This window comes from Microtus oregoni, unplaced genomic scaffold, assembly GCF_018167655.1.
Source record: "Microtus oregoni isolate MIOR12 unplaced genomic scaffold, Mior012 000000F_ref0000247, whole genome shotgun sequence".
Lineage (NCBI taxonomy): Eukaryota > Metazoa > Chordata > Mammalia > Rodentia > Cricetidae > Microtus > Microtus oregoni.
Window position 1 is genome coordinate 27,724,994 of NW_024543059.1, and position 20,490 is coordinate 27,745,483.

Here is a 20,490-nt window from a genome sequence, read left to right on the forward strand (position 1 = left end):
AACCCCACCAGCTCTCACAATGCTCTCCATCCTGAAGGGGGCTGACTGGCATATGAGAAGTGAAGTGTTGCGCACTGAGATTTTTGACAGTGCATCTATTTCCCCAGCACTGACAGTTGCCAACAGAGAAAGGTAAATATTTTCAGTAGAAACCTGCTGTTCCAACATTAGCTTCAAATGTGAATGGCTCCCTGCAAATGCCAAGGAGAGGAGGAAAAAAAAAAAAAAACCAGTCATCATTTCTCTAATGAAAAAAAAAGAAAGGCCCATTTACTATAAATTGCTGGAGATAAAAATAATCTGGACAGATCATTTGGATGGCAAACTAACTCCTGTTGTTAGCTTGTGCTGGGCTGCTTTCCTGTGGGCAGAGCCAGAGCACAGGACACATAAACACAGTTAACCCCTCCACTCTGACGGCAGAGTCTGTGGGTTCCAGATAGACAGATAAGGTGGTTGAGCCTGGTGACTTCACGTGTGAGTGGAACAGGAGACTGCAAACGGGAGTCAATCTCCACAAGATGATTCCAGGTACCCCTAGAAGTCCATCCTGGGGAGCACTGGGCAGGCTCGCCTCCTTTCAGTAACGCACCCCACCCAGTCCCCTTGTTTAAATGCCCTGGGAGAACCTGGCTGAAACCAATGATCTTAGAAGTCTCTTCGTACAAGTTAAAAGAAAACACCAGTTTTCTCATAGTGATCCATCCTTCCTCCCTGTTTCCGATTTATGTCGTGATTTTCTGGACTACAGGCTTGTGCAAAGCAAGGCAAACATGGCCACATATAGCTGACCCTGTGAAGAACACACAATGTAGCTGAAAACTACTTTCTGAGGGAGCTCAGCATGAGAAGGAAGAAAAAGAACACATACACACATGCGCACATGGCACACACACAGGCTCTGGTCCCATAGGAGAAGTCAGCCATATTGCCTGCCTGCCTGCCTGTTAATGTCTGGAGGAAGGCAGGGGGGCTGCCATGCTGGGGCCACTTTTGTTTATTGAGCAGTAATGTATTTCGCCTTTAGCTAATGAGCGGCAACGCAGGAGCGATGAACAGCAGCCAGGAAAATGAGATTGTAGCTTCCCGAGTGTGACAAATGGCCCTCCTCAACAAATCCAACTCATTAATCCTGGGTTTGTTTCAGTAAATCCACAGAGAAATGTTTGTTTGTTTGTCTGTTTTCCAGCATAGTTCATTCTATCCCATGAGTAGCTGTGCAGGGTGAGTTTCAACAGTTGTTCAAAAGGCCACAAATGGGGCTGGAGAGATGGCTCAGCAGTTAAGAGCACTGGCTGCTCTCTCAGACAGCCTGGATCTGGTCGCCAGAAGTCACTTGTTAGCCCACAACTGCCTGTGATTCTACTTACAGAGGATCTGATGCCCTCTTCCAGCCCCCGAAAGAACTAGGCACACACATGGTGTACAAACATACATGCAGGCAAAACAGTCACACACATAAAATAAAAATCATTTCTTAATGTCCACAGATCCACAGAACTGTCAAGTCTCATAATCTCCTTAGAGTCTTTTAGACTCTAAACACGCCCCACTTGACAGCCTTTTTCCAAGGACCCAGGAAGCTGAGGTCTACAGAGCTATCAAGACACACCTATAATCTACCATTGTCCCAGGAAGTACACGACAGTGTGGTAGATCATCAGAAAGCTGGGTCTCTCTCAGCTTCCCATGCTATTCCTGATCTTGCAACACAGCATCCATCTCTTCCCAGAGACAGAGGTAGTTGCAGCCAACAAAGTACCTGCATACCACATGCATACACCCACGGTTTTACCTACATACAGTATATATGCATGCACTCATGGGCTTACCTGTATACCAAGTACATGTACCCATGGTTTGCCCTGCATACCATGGACATACACCCATGGGCTTCACACCTTCACCAACAAGATGAGGCTCATCTCCAAGTAGGTTCTTATGTTAACTGTCTTCTGACGCATTGACACTTGGGGGTCTTGCTAACCCTGAAGAGACTTTCCTCTTCTGCCTTGACTATCTTCTAGACATGGTAAATGACTCTCATAGAAAAGTATGTCTTTCAACTCAAGAAACTGGTCATCAAAAGAACAAATAATCAAATAAAAATGGGGTACAGACCTAAACAGAGAACTCTCAACAAAGGAATCTAAAATGGCTGAGACACTTAAGGAAATGGTGAACATCCTTAGTCATGAGAGAAATCAAAACAACTCTGAGATTCCATCTTACACCTGTAAGAATGGCCAAGATCAAAGTTGATGACAACTTATGCTGGAGAGGATGTGGGGTAAAGAGAACATTCCTGCATTGCTGGTGGGAGTGCAAACTGGTGTAGCCACTTTGGAAATCAGTATGGCGATTTCCCAGAAAATTAGGAAACAACCTTCCTCAAGACCCAGCAATACCACTTTTGGGTATATACCCAAGGGATGCTCAATCATATCACAAGGACATGTGATCAACTATGTTCATAGCAGATTTGTTTGTCATAGCCAGAACCTGGAAACAACCTAAATGTCCCTCCACCGAAGAATAAATGAAAATGTGGTACATTTACACAATGGAGTACTACAGAGTGGAAAAAATAATGACATCTTGAAATTTTCAGGCAAATGGATGGATCTAGAAAACATCATATTGAGTGAGGTAACCCAGACCCAGAAAGACAAATATCATATGTACTCACTCATAAGTGGCTTTTAGACATAAAGCAAAGAAAAATCAACCTACAAATCACAATCCCAGAGAACCTAGACAACAAAGAGGACATACATGAATCTAATCTACATGGGAAGTAGAAAAAGACAAGATCTCCTGAGTAAATTGGGAGCATGGGGATCATGGGAGAAGGTAGAAGGCGGGGGTGGGGGGGAGGAAGGGATGGGAGTGGAGAAAAATATGTAACTCAATAAAAATAAAAGAAAAGAAAAAGAGAAAAGTATGGCTTTCACATGGAAACCAAGCAATCCAGTCTCTACCTGTAGCTTCCTTTACTGAGCCCTGGCGATCTGACCAGTGTCCCATGGCAGTTAACAGATGACTAGGGACATTCGCTATCCTGCTGCAGTCATCTAAGGTAGCCAGTCCCAGCTACTCTCTTTGCCTTCCCCATGGAAACTGCAATGAATCTTCTGCTTTTCCTTGCTCCTCTGACTCCTGGCCAACCTTGGAGCGTCCCCAGGAGACTGGCCTGGTGTGATGTGGCCTGTCCTTTTGGGAACTATGGGTCACAAGCTGCCTTTTCAATCAATGGCAGCCATCTGCTCATCAGATAGACTTGTCAAAACCTAAGTCATAATGCAAACCACACTCCCTTCTCATAAGTGGGTCCTGTTGATGTCTCAAAGAATAACAGAAGACTAGAAAAGCCACCGCTATTGTCTAAAGCAGTGGTTCTCAACCTTCCTAATGCCCCTTTAATACAGTTCTTCATGCTGTGGTGACCCCAGCCATAAAATTATTTTCATTGCTACTTCATAACTGTAATTTTGCTAATGTTATGAACCATAATGTAAATATCTGATAGGCAACTCCCAAAGGAGTTGAGGCCCACAGGTTGGGAAACACTGACCCGGAGAGCTGATGTCTGCATTTTTTCATGGAACAAGGGTTAGGATCAGAAGTGAATTTCTAGAGACCTAGGAATTCAGCAAGAAAAGGAAGCTCGGGTCACAGGGCAGACAGCAATCTCCAGAGCTACATAGGACACCCACATATCTGCACCACAGGTAAGGACGGCGAGGAACCCCAACAGAGTGTGTGGCTGAGACAGGGAAAGGCTAGCCTCTGAAGGAGGCAAGGGGGCAGTGGAAATACGGTGTTGAACATCCGTGGGCCTGTGAGCCCTAGAACTGGTCACTAAGCCTGAGGCTCCACTGGAGTCTGCCCATCTCATGGTCACCAGGAATGAAGTGTCTCCTCAGTCTTTGGGGAATTACCTCAGGAACTCTGACCAGGTCAGCACAGGGTGTCCGCGAGCCAGCTTCCCCTGTCCTACAGAGAGGTGTGTGTACTAGTGCTGTCTGGGGAGGGTATGACCACCAGGGTTTGTCTACCTCCTCCTTCCCAGGAGCCTCTTGCTGTGCCTGAGAATTTCAGGCCCAGCGGGCAGGCATTTTAGACAAGAATGTGTGTGGTGAGGGACAGGGAAGTGGGGACCCCTCTTCCTGGACAGCACTGGCTCCACATTCCCCAAATCTCCCAATCCTCCTGCGCATTTTAAATCCTTCTGCTTTGAAGATTAATCTGGAGCTTAAACGGCTCCCTTAAAATGTTCGCAAGCCTAAACTGCTTAATGGAAGCACTAATGAGGCTGAATTCTGTGACTCAAAATGAACATAATTAACCAATCTGTGGCACAGATTAATTTAGTTGTTATGTATTTAACATTTCATGTTTATGAAAGGAAAAAAAAACATGATTTAGTTCCTAAATCAAAACATAGAACAAAAACACCAACAGAAATCTGTTTCCTTTTCCTTCCCGGAAGACAAGTGAACACAGCAGGAACTGGGAGACTGAGCAAGGGATACTGCTTCAAAGTGCCAGTCAAACTCTGGGGTCTTCAGGTCCTCTCCTGCTCTGTACCCTTGAGCCACCAGCTCCTGAGCAGTCTGGGGGGATCCAGTCCCTCCAGCTAGTGATGATTCTCAGAAGCAGGGGGACCCTAAACTATGTGCCTCATGGTAACTCTCTTTCCTCAGGAAATTGGAGTCTTATTGAGTAAGCGCACACGCAAGGTGCTGGCCAAAGCCTGCCCCGCACTACGGAGCATTTCTGGCAGCAATGTCAGCTCAGGCTCAAGCTGCACCTGTGTCCCCAGAGAGCTTATGCCAGAGGATGCCGAATGCAGCCTGTGGGTCAGAGGATGCTGAATGCAGCCCGTGGCCAAGAGGACCTGTGTGTGTGGACTCACATTCCCAGAACTATGGTCTGAGTGGGACCTTTGCATTCTGCCCACACCTGCAGGATGGGCCATGCTCGGGGTGGGGTGGGGGATCGGGCCTGGGAGGTACACTGCTGCTGGAAGGAAGGTGCAGCCAGCTCCCCAAACCAATGCCAGCTGATAACAGCTGCAGCAAGAGGGAAGAAGAAGCACTGCGAAACCAAAAACAACACAACAACAAAAACAAACAAAAAAGATGAGACCATCTCTGGGTATGCCAGATTATTTTAAAATAAAATGAACAATTTGTAAAAATAGAATTAAAAAAAAAACCAGAAAGACAAGTGAGAGAGGAGAAATGTTGAGTGAGCAGGGAAGCCAAGGAGTACAGCTGCTCTTCCTGCTTCCTCCTGTGCTGTCCCATTATCCTTTCTCAGCTTGGGAGGGAGAAGGAGGTCAAGTTATGCCGGAAGGAATGCAATCACCAATGTACTTGCCCACAGCATAAGGACTTCCCTTCTGTTTCTAGCTACGGGGCTCAGCTGAGCTCAAAGTGTCACTACTATGCCCTGGCATCAAAGAGCTAGGATAGCAACCCCCAGCCCTCAGGTCATCAGGCCTGCGCTCACCTGTTCCCTCTGCCTCTCAGCGACAGCAGGACACTGCAGGTGACAGTTCACCTCCCAGCTCAGTTTAGTTTCCAGTGGTGAGACAAGGCCAGGATAATAACAAATCACAGGTTCCTTCTGAGGACCAGATGTAAAGACAGAATGCCGAAGAGTTTGGTGCAGCATTCCCAACTAAAAGCAGTCAGCAATGGCTGCTATTCTTGTAATGATAATAATAAATAACAACAACAACAACAATAATAACCCCTAAGGAAGGTTGACTGGAGCAAGCAGAGAGTGAACTGAACACACAGCTTACCCCTCCTCAGGATCCAAATCCCCAGAACTAAAAACACAGAAGAGAAGGAAAAAAACAACTCTGGAATAGGCGTGAGAAGTGTTCAGAGGAACTGAGACAGCACAGAGGAGATGCAGGAGGCAGGAGAAAACACCCTGCTTCAAGTCTGTTTGAAGGAGAGCAATTCCAGAAGGGCACAAACCCCTGAGGCCTAGGCTGCTAGGTCAGCAGGGATCCTGTGCAAGCATCCCTGCAGGACAGCTACATCCATCCCTGCAGGCCTGGGCTGCTAGGTCAGCAGGGATCCTGTGCAAGCATCCCCGCAGGACAGCTACATCCCTGCAGGCTGAGCAGAGAGCAGCACAGAATTGTTCAGAGATGAATCAAGGGAGAGATGGTGGGAAGGCCAGAGGGAGGGGATGAGGGCCCTCCAGCACCAGGTCCCTGTTCTCCCCATCACAGGTAGACCTTTGCCAGGAGACTGATAATCACTCACAGCCAAGAAGATTTGCGAGTACAGTTGTGAACAGGCAACCAGACCCAGAAAATATCTGAAGAAAGCCAAACACCAAATTGGAAAGTAACACAGCTAGATGGCATGGCTCATGCCTGTAACCCAAGCATTGCAGAGCCCAAGGAAGACGGATGCAGAGTCTGGAGCCAGCATGGGCAACACAGCAGGATTCTGTCTCCAAAGAAACTACACAAGCCAGATGATTCCCCCAAAGACAGGGATAAGAGAGTACATGTAGGCAGGGGGCCTCCAAAATGAGTATCAGTATGCACAAAACGATGCATGATAGTCTTAGCATCTGTTAAAATCAGTTAGAGCTCTCCTGTTTCCAAGAAGATGGAGAGACATTATTCACTTCCTTCTTCCTGCTTCACCAAGCCCAACCCTGGAGGTGGTATATGAAACAAAGGGGGAACTTTGACAGGCAGACTGGTCCTGGATCTTGTTATGTTAAGAATGACACGGTAGTGGGATCTTGTGTCGTCTTCTTCAATTTTAATTTGTGTGTATGGGTGTTTTGCCTGCATGCATGTCTTGTGTACTATGTGTATGTGGTACCCCCACAAGTAAGAAGAGGGCACTGTATCCCCATGGGATTGGAGTTGTGAGCCACCATGTGGGTGCTGGGTATCAAACCCAGGTCCTCTGAGGAGCAGCCAGTGCTCTTAACCACTGAGCCATCTCTCCAGCTCCATCTTATCTTCTTTGTGTGTATGTGCTTTCTTTTGTTGTTTTTCGGCAGAGTCTTGCTGAGACAGGAGAGAAAGATGGAAACTTATGAGCACATGAGGCAAGAGCAAGGAGGGGCAGGGCTTGGAATGTCCTTACAGTAGCTGTGGTCTGGATTCTAATACTCCTCTCATCCCCAAAAATGCGGCTGAAGTTTTCACCAGCTGAGACTCAAGAATTCCAACACAGTTAACAACATTTGCTTAAGGCTTTCTCCCTTCCCAACTGTAAACCCACAATTTTCTAGGAATCTCACAAGAAACCCACTTAGAGTAAAATGACGTGTCCTAACCCTAGTAGTGGCTTCTGGTTTTATTTTATTAGACTGTAATCCCAACTGAGGTGTCTCCAGAGCTGCCCTATAATCCTATTTTTCCAAAAAGAGTGGGGAAAAAAAAATCTTAACAACCCTGCAAGATGTAACATGGGAGCTACTAAAATATACTATATAATATATATATATAATATAATGTATAACTGCTGCCCAGCCACCTAAGGGCAACTCTCTCTTGAGAAGTGACAACCAGGCTCACACAGGACAACACTTCCCTGAGAAGCCCACATCTTCTCTCAGGTTTGCCTATTCTTTCCCCAAGAGCCTTTCTTTCTATTTTTAATAAACTCTAACTTTTTTTCATATCAGTTTGTCCTGAAAATCCTTTCTTCAGCATGGCCAAGGATCCAGTTTTGACAGAGTAGAAGGCTCTGAAAAAGGACTCCTCTGCCTGTTTGAATGACAGTGTGGAGTAGAGTCTACCACCCTCACCTCCCTCCCCCTGCTGCTGCCACTATTGCTATGCATCCCATATGCTGGTCTTCAACTCTCCACCCTCTTGCCCCAGCTTCTCAAGAGCTAGGATTATAGGCACACACCACCACACTCAGTTAACCATCTTCTTCTTCTTCTTCTTCTTTTTTTTTTTAAAAATCTCATTTAAACCAGAATTAGAAATGAAGATGGCGACCCAGAAATAGCACTACAAACAGACAAAAAGGGAAAAAAGGAACAAAAACTTTATTTCTCTAGTTTAAGCACCAGGAAAAGGAGAGCCTAGTAATCCAACAGGAAACTTTTACTGGACAACTGGTCTACCCCAGCCAAACAGTACAGAGAAACCATAGGACCAGCCTACATAGTTGGGTGGCATGCCTGGACCTCCTTCCCTGTAAAGAAGTAACAAGCCCCCGCCCCACCCTAAGCCAAGTACTGTCAGAAATAAAGCAGAGCTATCATTCTGGTCACACACACACACACACACACACACACACACACACTCGCCCTTTTCAAGAAGACACACAGTCATGAAAAGCCCATTCTTGACCTCCAACCAGGCAGCATCCTGGTGCTTTCCTGGTCTTCCCTAAAGTTGAATTAGAAGATCTGATGGGGACTGGCCACAGTAATGAGATACCCCGCACAGTGACATCACTGAAGACACATGGAGATTAGAGTTCCCAGCATGCCCAGGATGAATGAAGAGGAACGTGGATGCTCACACACACACCTGCCAAAATGAAGCAGCTGCCCCTTCCCTGCTAGAGCCATCTCAGAGAGAGCAAAAATGGGAGGCTTAAACAAGACTACAGTCTTCTCACAAAATGCACAACTTTCTAATGAAAATCACATATAGTGTGGTGGTACGTGCCTTAATCCCAGCACCTGGAGGCAGAGGCAGGCGGACTTCTGGAAATTCGAGGCCAGCCTGGTTTATAGAGTGAGCTTCAGGACAGCTTGAACTCTGCTTCACAGAGAAATCCTGTCTTGAAAATAAAACCACTCCCCCCCCCAAAACCTTCAGAAGACCATATATCACACGACCCACATGTTAGCAACGACAGTGATGCAGCCGCAGAGAAACGCTACAGTGGAGGCACAGATTGTGACGTAGCAAGAATGTGTCAGCAAGAACTACAAACATGCGAGGACAGTAACAAAGAAATGGAAAGTATCAGCAGAGAAACAGAAACCATAAGGAAGAAAGAGTCAAGTTGAAGTATTAGACCTGAAGGCACTAGCATCAAAACAACAGCCCAGTAAGGGCCAGGCACAAGGAAGAAGCCTGGAATGTAAGACAGACCCAGAGGAATCCCAACCAGAACAACGGGAGGAAAGACAATGAACTACAACAAAGATGGAACGTCGATGTCACCAGGGTCCTTAAAAGGAAGGGCTGGAAAGGTATGCAAAGAAGCAAAGGCTAAAGTCTACCCACATTTTTTAAACGAAACAAATTTAAAGACTCACTGGGTACTGCTTCTCCTCCTGAGTTTTCTGTATCATAGTTGACAGTTGAGGCAAAAATGTCTGATATGGTTCTAATATGTGTATATGAAGACAGTTATAAACACCTTAGAGGGAGGAGACTAGTGAGGTCTATACCTCACTCAAGCTGTAAAATAACTATCCGTAGTCTGATTAATTATATGGAATTTATACATCAAAACATACTATAGATAAATCAAATTGGAATATAAACAATACTTAAATCACCCTTCAGGGAGGCAAAGAAAATGGACAAATAAACTAGCAGGGAACCAATACAAAATGTCAAGCATGGCTTGATTGGATATTAAGAGCAACTACTGCTGTTGCAGAAAGAGCTGACCCGAGCTAGTGGAAACTCACAGCTGGGGAACCTGCAGAGGACTATCCTAAGCCCTCTGAATATGAGTGACAGTTGTGTGGCTTGTGCAGTTTGTGGGGTCACTGACAGTGGAACCAGCATTTATCCCTAGTGCATGAACTGGCTTTTTGGAGACCATTCCCTATAGAGGGATACTTTGCTCAGCCTAGACACAGAGAGGAAAGCCTTTATACTGTCTCAAAGTTGTTGTCTGAGGTTTCTGTCCTGCCCGGTTCCCACAGTCATTAAGTCGCAAAGAAATCACACAGAGGTCTATATTAATCATAACCTGATTGGCCCATCAGCTCAGGCTTCTTATTAACTCTCATAACTTACATTAGCCCATTATTCTTATCTGTGTTAGCCACATGGCTTGGTACCTTTTTCAGCAGCATAGTCACATCTTGCTTCTTCTGGACAGAACTGCAGAGGGAGCTTCCCTCTTCCCAGAATTCTCCTGTTCTCATTGACCTGCCTCTAATTCCTGTCTGGTTGTCCCACCTATACTTCCTGCTTGGCTACTGACCAATCAGTGTTTATTTAAAATATAATTGACAGAATACAATTGTCGCATACCATCAAGTGATGTACAGACTTGGTTGACTCTCCATGGGAGGCCTCACCCTCTCTGAGAAGTGGATGGGGGTAGGTGGGGGAAAGTTGGGAGGGTGGGAAGAGGGAAGAGAGAGGGAACTGGTATTGGTATGTAAAATAAAAAAGCTTTTTTTTAAAAAACTAAATAACTTAAAAAATATAAAACCAGATATATTCTGCTTCCAAAATCAGGGATAAAAATAATAAGAAAAAATGTACAATAAAAGTTGCAATAAAATAATCTAGCAAATCTGTAAATATTATTAGCCAAAATATCAAGGCATTAATTTTTATACCAACTGAAGATCCAGTACACTAGGAAGACATATCTTTTAGGTAACGTGTAACATAACTGTAAAACACACACGGCTAAAGCATAAGGAAGTTGACAAATCTGTTACCGTCAAGGAGAACCAGTGCCCTTCTGAGAAACAGATCAGAGAGATAAAAAATAAGACATAATACCAGGCCTGTGTTCCTTGCTGTGGAGTGGACCTCGCAGCTAAGCAGAGAGTGGTTGGTTACCTATACAGTCATGCCACTACAGCATGAGCACACACAGCTTGACTGGCAGGGTGGTGCTGGAATTTATAGGATTCACTTCTAGGTAGGCTCCTTGACACCTTTCCTTCTTCTGTACGCTGCATGGCCCATTTCAGCACTGTGAAATCTAGCTCGTGGGGAAGCAGTTTCCAGCTCAGTTTCTGCTTGATTTGTTTATATCTTATCACTGAGATGCATGGCCTTCAGCATTAGACTATGGGAACTCTTGCCTGATACTTATAAACTGGGGAAGTTACAGGCTTTAGGAGGAACTTCCTACTGTTGTTAGTTAAACTAATACAGCGCCACGCTGCCTTCTAAAAACCTATAACTATGCCCACAGGCAAATGCTACCCCTCAGCCTTAATCAGCGAAGCCTCTTTGCAGTGAAGGGCAGTGAATGGCAGTGAATGCAGAGACTCATCGCTTCCCAGGGTGTCAGGAACAAGTGATGGCTCAGTGCTTGCTTGTGAATAGGACATTCATGCCACCCTCTCTAAAGCTCAAAGACCATTCTGGGAGAGGGGGTGGAACAGATGTAAGAGCCAAAAGATGGGGAAGGCTTGCTAAATGCCATCTTCTTGGCTTCATGCAGGTATCACAATCACAAACTCATAGTGGATCCTGTTACCACCACTGGACCTGGTCAGCACGGATATGGGAGGAGCTCATGGGATGCTATCCCTCGCTGCCGAGCTACTGGCTACTGAAACATTCTGGAGAAGGCGAGTCATTGTTTTCAGTGGACAGTTCCAAATTCACGATCACATAAATGTCCCTGGTTATTTTCAGTGTGTCACAGAACAAAACCAAAAGACATGAATGAGGGAAAGAGATTTATAGGGAGAAGTGTGAGGGAGATGGGGGGTGAGATTAATCAGAATGCATTATATATAACAGATATTATATATATGTTACATAATATAATTATATAACATGAATGTATGTATATATATAGATATCTAATGAAACATTTCTAGAGACCTTCATACACACCATATATTAATTATATATTATTAATTATGTTTATTAATACATTAATATATATTAGTACATACACATATGTATAGTGTATGTATGTGTATGTGAAGCTATCAAAGAAATTTAATTAATTAAGATGGTCTCTAGAAATGTTTCATTAAATTGATCAAACACTCTAGTGACAAATGCAGATGTCTATAGGCACCCAGAAGGCAAGATCAAGGGACAAAGTGTCGAGTTTTATTTACAAGCCCATGACATGGTGGGGGAACTTCCCCTTGCGTTAGGAATGGCCACCATGCGGCTGCCAGCAGCTGTTGCCTTGAGAGGCGAGTGCCTGCGAAGCCAAAGCCTCTGGTTTCGCAAGAGTAAACCCAACTATTGCATATTCTAATTTACGTGAACTCTTTTGGCTTGTGACTGCAAGTTCAAAACAAAATGCCGTGAGGCACAGATCAAACCCGTGTTTCCTTGGAGCTGGTGGGCAGCCACACCTGCTAGGGTGAGAGGCTTTGGCCCCCACAGCAATGGCTAAACGTCAACAACGGAGAACCAAAAGGATTGATCCAGTTGGAAAGCTGTATAAGTCTCTTCTAAATAACTTCAGGATTAAAGAGAAAAATCAAAGCTGATATTTAAAAGTTTGTCGAAACGGAGTGGCAAGCTAGCTCAGTGGAAGCACCTGCTGCCAAGCCTGAGTTCAACCCCAGGAATTCGCAACAGAAAGATAATTCACTCGCGTGGCCCGGCCTCCACACGTGTGCCCACTCCATGCCCCCACTCATCACACATGCACACACAGAGTAACAACAAACAAGAATAATAATTCAAAAACATTCGGAAATAAATAGCAGCAACAGCAGAGTATAATGAAACCAGTGATGGGGGGCAGGAAGAACATGCAGATGACGATCATTCATTCATTAGGACACAGAAAAGCCTAAACTTAAAAAAACACTAACAAATATTCCTCAAGGAGCTAGGAACAAATAATAATAATGGTAAGGTAAAGGAATTAACACACAAGAAAAAGCAGAAATTCATGAAACATTAAAAAAATTATAAAAAATACAATTAAAAATTCAATTAAAAATCTAGTTGTCTGATGAAATCCTCTTTATAGGAAAGAACAATCTTTCACTGATCAGGGGTAAAATAGAGATCATAAATAAATTTGGGAACAACAACTATGAATATAGAAAATACCTTTAAATTATGAGAATATGTGATGTGTATGTCAGACTTGAACCTCTGCAGAAATGAGTGACTTTTTTTTTTTTTTTTTTTTTTCCGAGACAGGGTTTCTCCGTAGCTTTTGGTTCCTGTCCTGGAACTAGTTCTTGTAGACCAGGCTGGCCTCGAACTCACAGAGATCTTCCTGCCTCTGCCTCCCGAGTGCTGGGATTAAAGGCGTGCGCCACCACCGCCTGGCGAGTGACTTTTATAGAAAGATCTAATTACCAAATTTTCCTCAAGGGAACTAAAAGCCCACGCACACAGTGACTGTAACCACTGCACACTGCAGAAAGACTGTCAGATCTACCGCTGTCCCCAAACCAACACACACAGTGACTGTAACCATGCAGAATAACTGTCAGATCTACCACTGTCCCCAAACCAACACAGTGACTGTAACCATGCAGAATGACTCTGGTCAGATCTACCACTGTCCCCAAAAGAGGCCATGCCCCTGATAAGGCAACCGCTTCAGAGCAGGGGAGAGAGTTCCCTAACTCACCCCACGAGATCACCCTAAGTGACACCCTAGCAGTAGTGTGCTGAAAGAACAATATTTGTGATCAAATAGAATTTATTCCAAGAAGGAAAGATACATATATTAATGCACTTTATTACCGTACACAGACTCAATAGCACATGTGAGAAAGAATATAATCATCTCTATAGACGCCTTTTAAAGGAACATCTAATGAAATTTAATATCCACTCTTAATCAAAACTTTCAGAAATCCAGGAATAAAATACAGTTGCCTCAATTTGACAAAGGCCAGCAAGAGGAAACTTACAGAAGATAGCCATAAATGGTTTAATACTATTCCTGTATACATCGAATATGACCACAGAACCCATAAGCCATGATCATTCAGCAATTATGATCAGGAGTCTCTATATACTGACATAAGGCGGGAAAAAGAAATGAGTCACCGATGTTAGAGACAGTCCGCCACTATGGCCACAGGCGCCTGCTATTTCACACAGAAAAGCCATAAAGCCTCATAGCACCAAGAGCATTCAAACAGGGCCGGCAGAAACAACACTGCCCTTCCTATATCCGTGTCAGCGATGATTAATATCAATATATATTAAATATCAAACTCAACATAAATCTAATTAAATATTAAGGCTCTATATGGAGAAAGTGATCTTTTTTTAAATACTTTTTTAAAAAGCCTAAAAACACAGAAACATACCATGATGCTGCCTAGGTAGGAAGACTCGTTATTGTAAGGATGTTAATTCTCCCCCAAATTATTCTATATGTTCCATGCAATACCAATTAAAACCCCAACAGGAATTTTCATGGAACTTGACAAGAAAACTCTTAAGTTCACTTGAAAGAGAAAGCGTGCAAGAATAGTAGGGGTCATATTTTTTTGGAAAGGACTGTAAGAGAAAATTCACCCTGTTAACTATCAGAAAAACTCAAAACTCTCCAAATAATAACCATGCCATTGACAGAACTTAGAGACGGAGGAAGGAACCATCAGGGCCCAGCCTGTGTCCACGGGGGATGCAGGATGGGACAGACTGTGTGCACGCCTAGGCTGAAGAGTAACCTGCGAGGGAATGACATCAGTGGTTCCTTATATTCACGATTCTTAGGGAAAAAAACACATAGGAAAACATATACGGAGGTAAAAATAAAAGATAACTCCATTAAAGCTCTGGATAAATTATTGTCCTAAAAACTACATTTTCAGAGGAAGCACAGGAGAACCAATTTTACTTTTGTGGGCTTTTCTTAAGCTAGATTCCCCAACTCCAGTGTCATAAAAGAAAGATAAACAAATTTGACATTATAAAAATTTCATCAGGTTTTTATTGGAATGTTACACATAGAAAGAGAACATAAGTCACCCATGTGTAGCTCAAGAACTTAATAAAAAATTTAAATCTTCGAAAGCAAAATGCATTAGAGGCTATTGGTTAAACACACTAGGGTTTCCCAACTCTAAAAGTGATATGTCTCTATTGGTCCCTGAGAAATTAATCTCTCCTGAACATAGATGGCACACCTAATGACAATATGACCTGGGGTGCTGGTGGCTGGGGAAATTTGTTTCATAAGACATAATTTGGATGGACCCACTGTTCTCTTTAGTTATATTTATGGATGAAACTTACAAGAAACATACAGTTTTACAAAGAAAGTTGGTAAAATTTACTCCATTTGAATAAACAACAGGCTGTTTTTGCCTAAGAGCCCATTGTCGCGATTTTAGTCCAAGTCTAAAAATACTTTGCCACTTTTGTCCTTAAAGGTGCAACCAGTTCCTGCCACTCTGGGGCGTAGTGACGCACATCTCAGGAAGAGAATGGCTGACGTGTGTGATTCCTGGGCCTTGGTCATAAAACAATCAACGGCAGTGAGGGGAGCTAGCTCCCATGCTACTGGGACAGGTGCGTACGTGGAGCAGCCAGCACCCCAGCCCACAGCTGCCAAGGAGAAAAGAAAGGCCTCTCACCAACAGCCGCATGCAGTTCTCTTGAGAATGGATCCCCGTACAGCATTCAGATTACAGACATCCAGCAATTTGTTACACCTTGAAGAGCAACCATGAGCCTGAACCATTTAGCGTAGACATGATCTGCTATACGACAGGTGTTTACTGTGCAAGGAATTATGCTTTAAGATGATTGCTGTGGGGCAAAGGCTAACAAATGTGTATTCTACTAGATCAAAATAAAGAGCACATGAGCTCCAAGTATTAGTTTCTGTAAGGGTAGAGGAGACTGTAGCAGACTATCCCTTCACAGGTAATCATCTAGCACACCACCCCTTCACGGGTGATCATCGAGCAGACCACCCCTTCACGGGTGATCATCTAGCACACCACCCCTTCACGGGTGATCATCTAGCACACCACCCCTTCACGGGTGATCATCTAGCAGGCCACCCCTTCACAGGTAATCATCCCAGACCCTGGGAAACACAACTGCATCTCTACGGGCATCAGAAAGCAACCAGAGGAGGGCAGAAATAGATGGGGATCCAGTGGTTGAACAGAGGGGACTATCTTGGGTGTCCACGTTTAGATGGATTTCCTCGGCGGGGACTTTCCCTTGCTCGTCCAAGGCCAGAAGTCAATAGCGACAGGACACAGATTTTGAGAAATTGAGAGTAGGAACCTCAGAAAGGACACAGCTGAAGGGTAAGACATACGTTCACCCAATCCTTCGGCATATCCCTGAAATATATGTGTCTAGGCAATGTTCTTTTAAAAAGAAACAAAACTTGAGAAGGGAGACAACGCTCACAAGCCAGGGCAAGCCGTACAGATGTTCCAAGTACTATGCACCCCAGAACTGCAGGTTTCTGAAATACCACAAAGTCATGGTACAAGAACAAAACCTATGTTCCTGGTAAAGAAGTCTGTGAAACGATGAATAAGTCTCTCAAAATTCAAACTTAAATCACTGCTATAATGAACGAATTTTACAGTTTTCAGAAAAAGCCCAGCAGGCTCTAAATTCTACAATATAGATTATTTTTATTGTATAATAAATTTTTTATTACATAATGATACAATAAAAGTAACTAAACATGCGAATAAAAGAATATGTGAACCATTGTAAAGAGGAGAACTAATCATTACGAACATAAAAGTGACCGGGATACTAGACCTAATACAGAAGACTCAGTAGTAATCCCTACTGCTGTACCAGAGAGTGTCAGATAAAAAAAATACTTAGCGTGAAGATGTGGGGAGTCTCGGGGGAGATTTAGAGATGGTTAAAAACAATAAAGCAAACGGAAAACATAAGACAGAAATTACAATAACTAAAACTTTGTAATTAGGTGAAATTAAGAATAGACTGGCTACAATAGAAAGAAGGCACACCCAGAGACGGCATCATGCCAACCATCTTATTAGAAACAAACAGAGAAATAAAGATTTTTCCAAACAGAGCTTCAGTGACTTATGAGGTGTGTGGAGTAGCCTGGCAACTGTAACTTAAAAACACTTAAACACTAGTTTTCTTTAAGCTACAACAGATATACATATATACATACATATGCATACACACATATCTATCTATATCTATCTGTCTGTCTATCTATCTATCTATCTATCTATATATATATATAGATATATATATATAGATATATATATATATAGAGAGAGAGAGAGACACAGAGAGAGAGACAGAGAGAGAGAGACAGAGAGAGAGAGACAGAGAGAGCACGTGAATTTACTGAGAAACACAGCAAACTCCAAGCTGGAATAATAGGGAGAAAATTACACAAAAGGTCCTGATAGTGGCAGGGAACTAAGAATTGGGAAGAGCATCCTCAGGTCTCCGCAGGAACAGATCACACCATAGCAGAGGCAGCAGTAGGGATGGTGCCTGCCTCACCAAGAAACACTGGTGGCAGAAGAGCAAAGAACGATATCTTTAGATCACTGTAAGCATCACACTAGAATCCCGTTCCTATGACTTCTTTCCAACATGAAGACAAAGACCACTTTCAGGGCCAGGAGTTCGAACCCTGGGACATATAAGATGGAAGAAAAGAATTGACTCCCCCAGGTTTTCCTCTGACTTCTGTATCCATATACCCACAAACTATATTTATTTATTTTATTTTTTTTACCATTTAACTTGTTTTAATGTTTCTTTACAAATGGTGAAAATACTAAAGCAAACTAAATTTATTAAGTAGCTTTTTAAAAAAGACACTTTCAAATACATTGAAGGAGAATTTCTCACCAGAATACTTGAAAATTTAAAAAACAATTTTCTAGAGTACAGTGACTTGATCCTTTACTCTCAAAACTTGGGAGGCTGAGCTAGGATAATTGCCATGAGTTTGAAGCCAGCCCAGGCTACATACAGAGCTTTAGGCCAATTTAGGCTACTGACTCAGAACCGATTTCAAAGAATAAATTCTCAGGTTGAAAATTTAAGAAACACTACATTTAGGGGCTGGAGAGATGGCTCAGAGGGTAAGAGCACTGACTGCTCTTCCAGAGGTCCTGAGTTCAATTCCCAGCAACCACATGGTGTTCACAACCATCCATAATGAGATCTGGTGCCTTCTTCTGACCTGCAGGCAGAACGCTGTACATATAATATAATATAATATAATATAATATAATATAATATAATATAATATAATATGTAAATAAACCGTTTTTTAAAGAAAGAAATACTACATATATAGGCAAGTATATCTTTCTATTAGCTGACTTGAATATTTAAAGCAAGAAACAGCGGACGCTGAGTCGGGTTGTACACATCAGCCTCACAGGGGCTGACTGCTGTGAGGTCAACCTGAGCTACACAGAGACTTACAGGCGAGCCCACAAAACGTGACAGCATGAACTGAAAGGATCTGTTTTTGATTATTTCATTATATCACACATGATTTGTATGTGACTTATTCCAGATGGACTGAGACAAGCTAGAATATACACTTTACTCTCCTGAGCAACAACTGAAACCACACAGCAAAAACTGAAAAGGTTTAGCCCCACGGTGGACCCAGAGTCACTGCCGTGTGCATTAAAACTGAGAGAGGTTGGCCACCTTGTGTCTGGGGTATTTCAAAAATTGCCCTGCCTAGGGGTGGGTGACAGGGGTGGGACAGGCAGAAGAGGCGGCCATCTGTGTGGAAGCCGAATTGTGCATGATGGCTTTGGGGATACTGGCTGCCCTGTGCCCCTGGTTATGGACATCTCTCTCTCACACACATTCGTCTTCCTATACCCTGCTCCTCGTCCCTCCCCAGGTAGCCTGGCCCCACCTAGCTCCATGTTGCTGATTTTGCTGCCTCCTTGGAACTCCCTCTGTTTGCAGCCCAGCCTCCAGGTCGGAATCCAGCCGTGCCTCTTGTTTCTGCCTTTCCACCCTCCGCCTGCCTGTCTCACTTCAGGACTTGATCCTGTACTGACTTCTAGGCAGTACTAGTCATCCCACAGGCATGCTGAGATCCTGGAGGCTCCTAATTATGTCTGGCATCATCTTCTCCCCTTCAGTGGCTGCCCAGAGTTATACATGCGGTACGTGCTTGAAGATGTTCAATAAATTAATTTTTAAGACATTCTTGTTCCCAGCTTTACACAGGAGCTATTCTCTGTCCAGACTCTGCAGACTCTGGGAAGCTCAGAGACACAGTTTTATGTGGAGGATAGGGTAGGACCATCCAAGGACAGCACACCGCCCTACACAGGAGGTACTCTCTGTCTAGACTGCAGACTCTGGGAAGCTCAGAGACACAGTTTTGCATGGAGGATAGGGTAGGACCATCCAAAGATAGCACAACACCCTCGTGCCCTTGCGCAGCTCCCCTGGGCTGGGCTTTATTAGCTTCCAGTGAGTTGTTCTTACACTTTCCCCTCCTGCATGGCCCCAGAGAGTCCTCAAGGCCAGTATTAGCAAACTACCTAGTCCAGACAAACTCCGTGGGACTCTGCAGATCTGGGATGAAGCAAGGAATCTGCATCTCTAGGAGATATCAGTCATTGATGCTGCCCTTCTAGGGAGCTGGAGCACGGCTTGAACAACCTGAACAATGGTTCTATCTGCTCACTCAAAGTGAGATGAATTGTTTTGATTATGTGAGGATTGCAACTGGGGGAGAGGGCGGGGGACGACTCGGCAGCTCCCTGGAGATTAGCTCTGAGGCAAAGCCTGCAAATGTGGTATCTGATTTTATTGCCATATCAAACCTGGGAGGCAATCACTGCCTGCCATACCTGGGCTCACAGAGAATACACAAGTTGTGACTACACAGGCAGTGGAGTGTGTGAGTGGGCTTAGGCCTGAGACCTGATGCCAAATGCCAAATCCCAAGGAGAGGCAGGCGAGTTCCTAATTTAGTAAACACTTGGAACTCACTTCCTCAAAATTCGAGAAATTCCTCAAGGACTGGCTGATGCAGGAAACCCCTGACCCAACCTCTCCACCTCATGTTCTTTGTAGGTGATGCTGATGAAGCTGCAACCCCCACCCCTAAGGAGGCCAGCAGAGACATGGGTAAGCCCCCAAGAAGTCCTTGAGACTGGCTGGCACTGTTTCTTCTGCCCCACCTGCTCAGTGTTGTGCACTTAGGGGCGCTTCAGAAAACCCGGCAACTAAGTTATCACACTGCCAGGCTCCAGTGGGGCACAGGAAGACATGGCATCCTTTGCTCCAGAGCCTCATGCTAGCAAGGGCAGCTTGACTTAACTGCATGAGAAAGCCAGATCAGCTGGGGTCAAGCCCTGGACACAACTCCACCAGAAAGAGGGTGGAGGCAGGGGGATGACTGGTGGGGAGCACTCCATCAAATATGGAAAGAGGAAGTGATTGCATGGCAACAGCAGATTGGGCCAAGAGAGCAGCAAGTGTGTCTGGGAAGAGACAGGGAGCCACAGAAGCCTATCAGAAGAGTCCATGTGATGGCAGAGGCAAGTCAGTGGTCAGGGTGGCCAGGGCAAGAGGATTCCCTTCCAATGGGACCCTCAATGGCAGGAAAATGGCAAGCA

The 20,490-nt window shown here is 44.2% G+C and overlaps 1 protein-coding gene across 2 annotated transcripts in view; it reads right to left on the reverse strand.

Moving 5' to 3' along the window:
- The window catches only part of Pcsk6 (proprotein convertase subtilisin/kexin type 6), a 184,197-nt gene that overhangs the window by 90,957 nt on the left and 72,750 nt on the right, over positions 1–20,490 (reverse strand). The window lies entirely within an intron of this gene.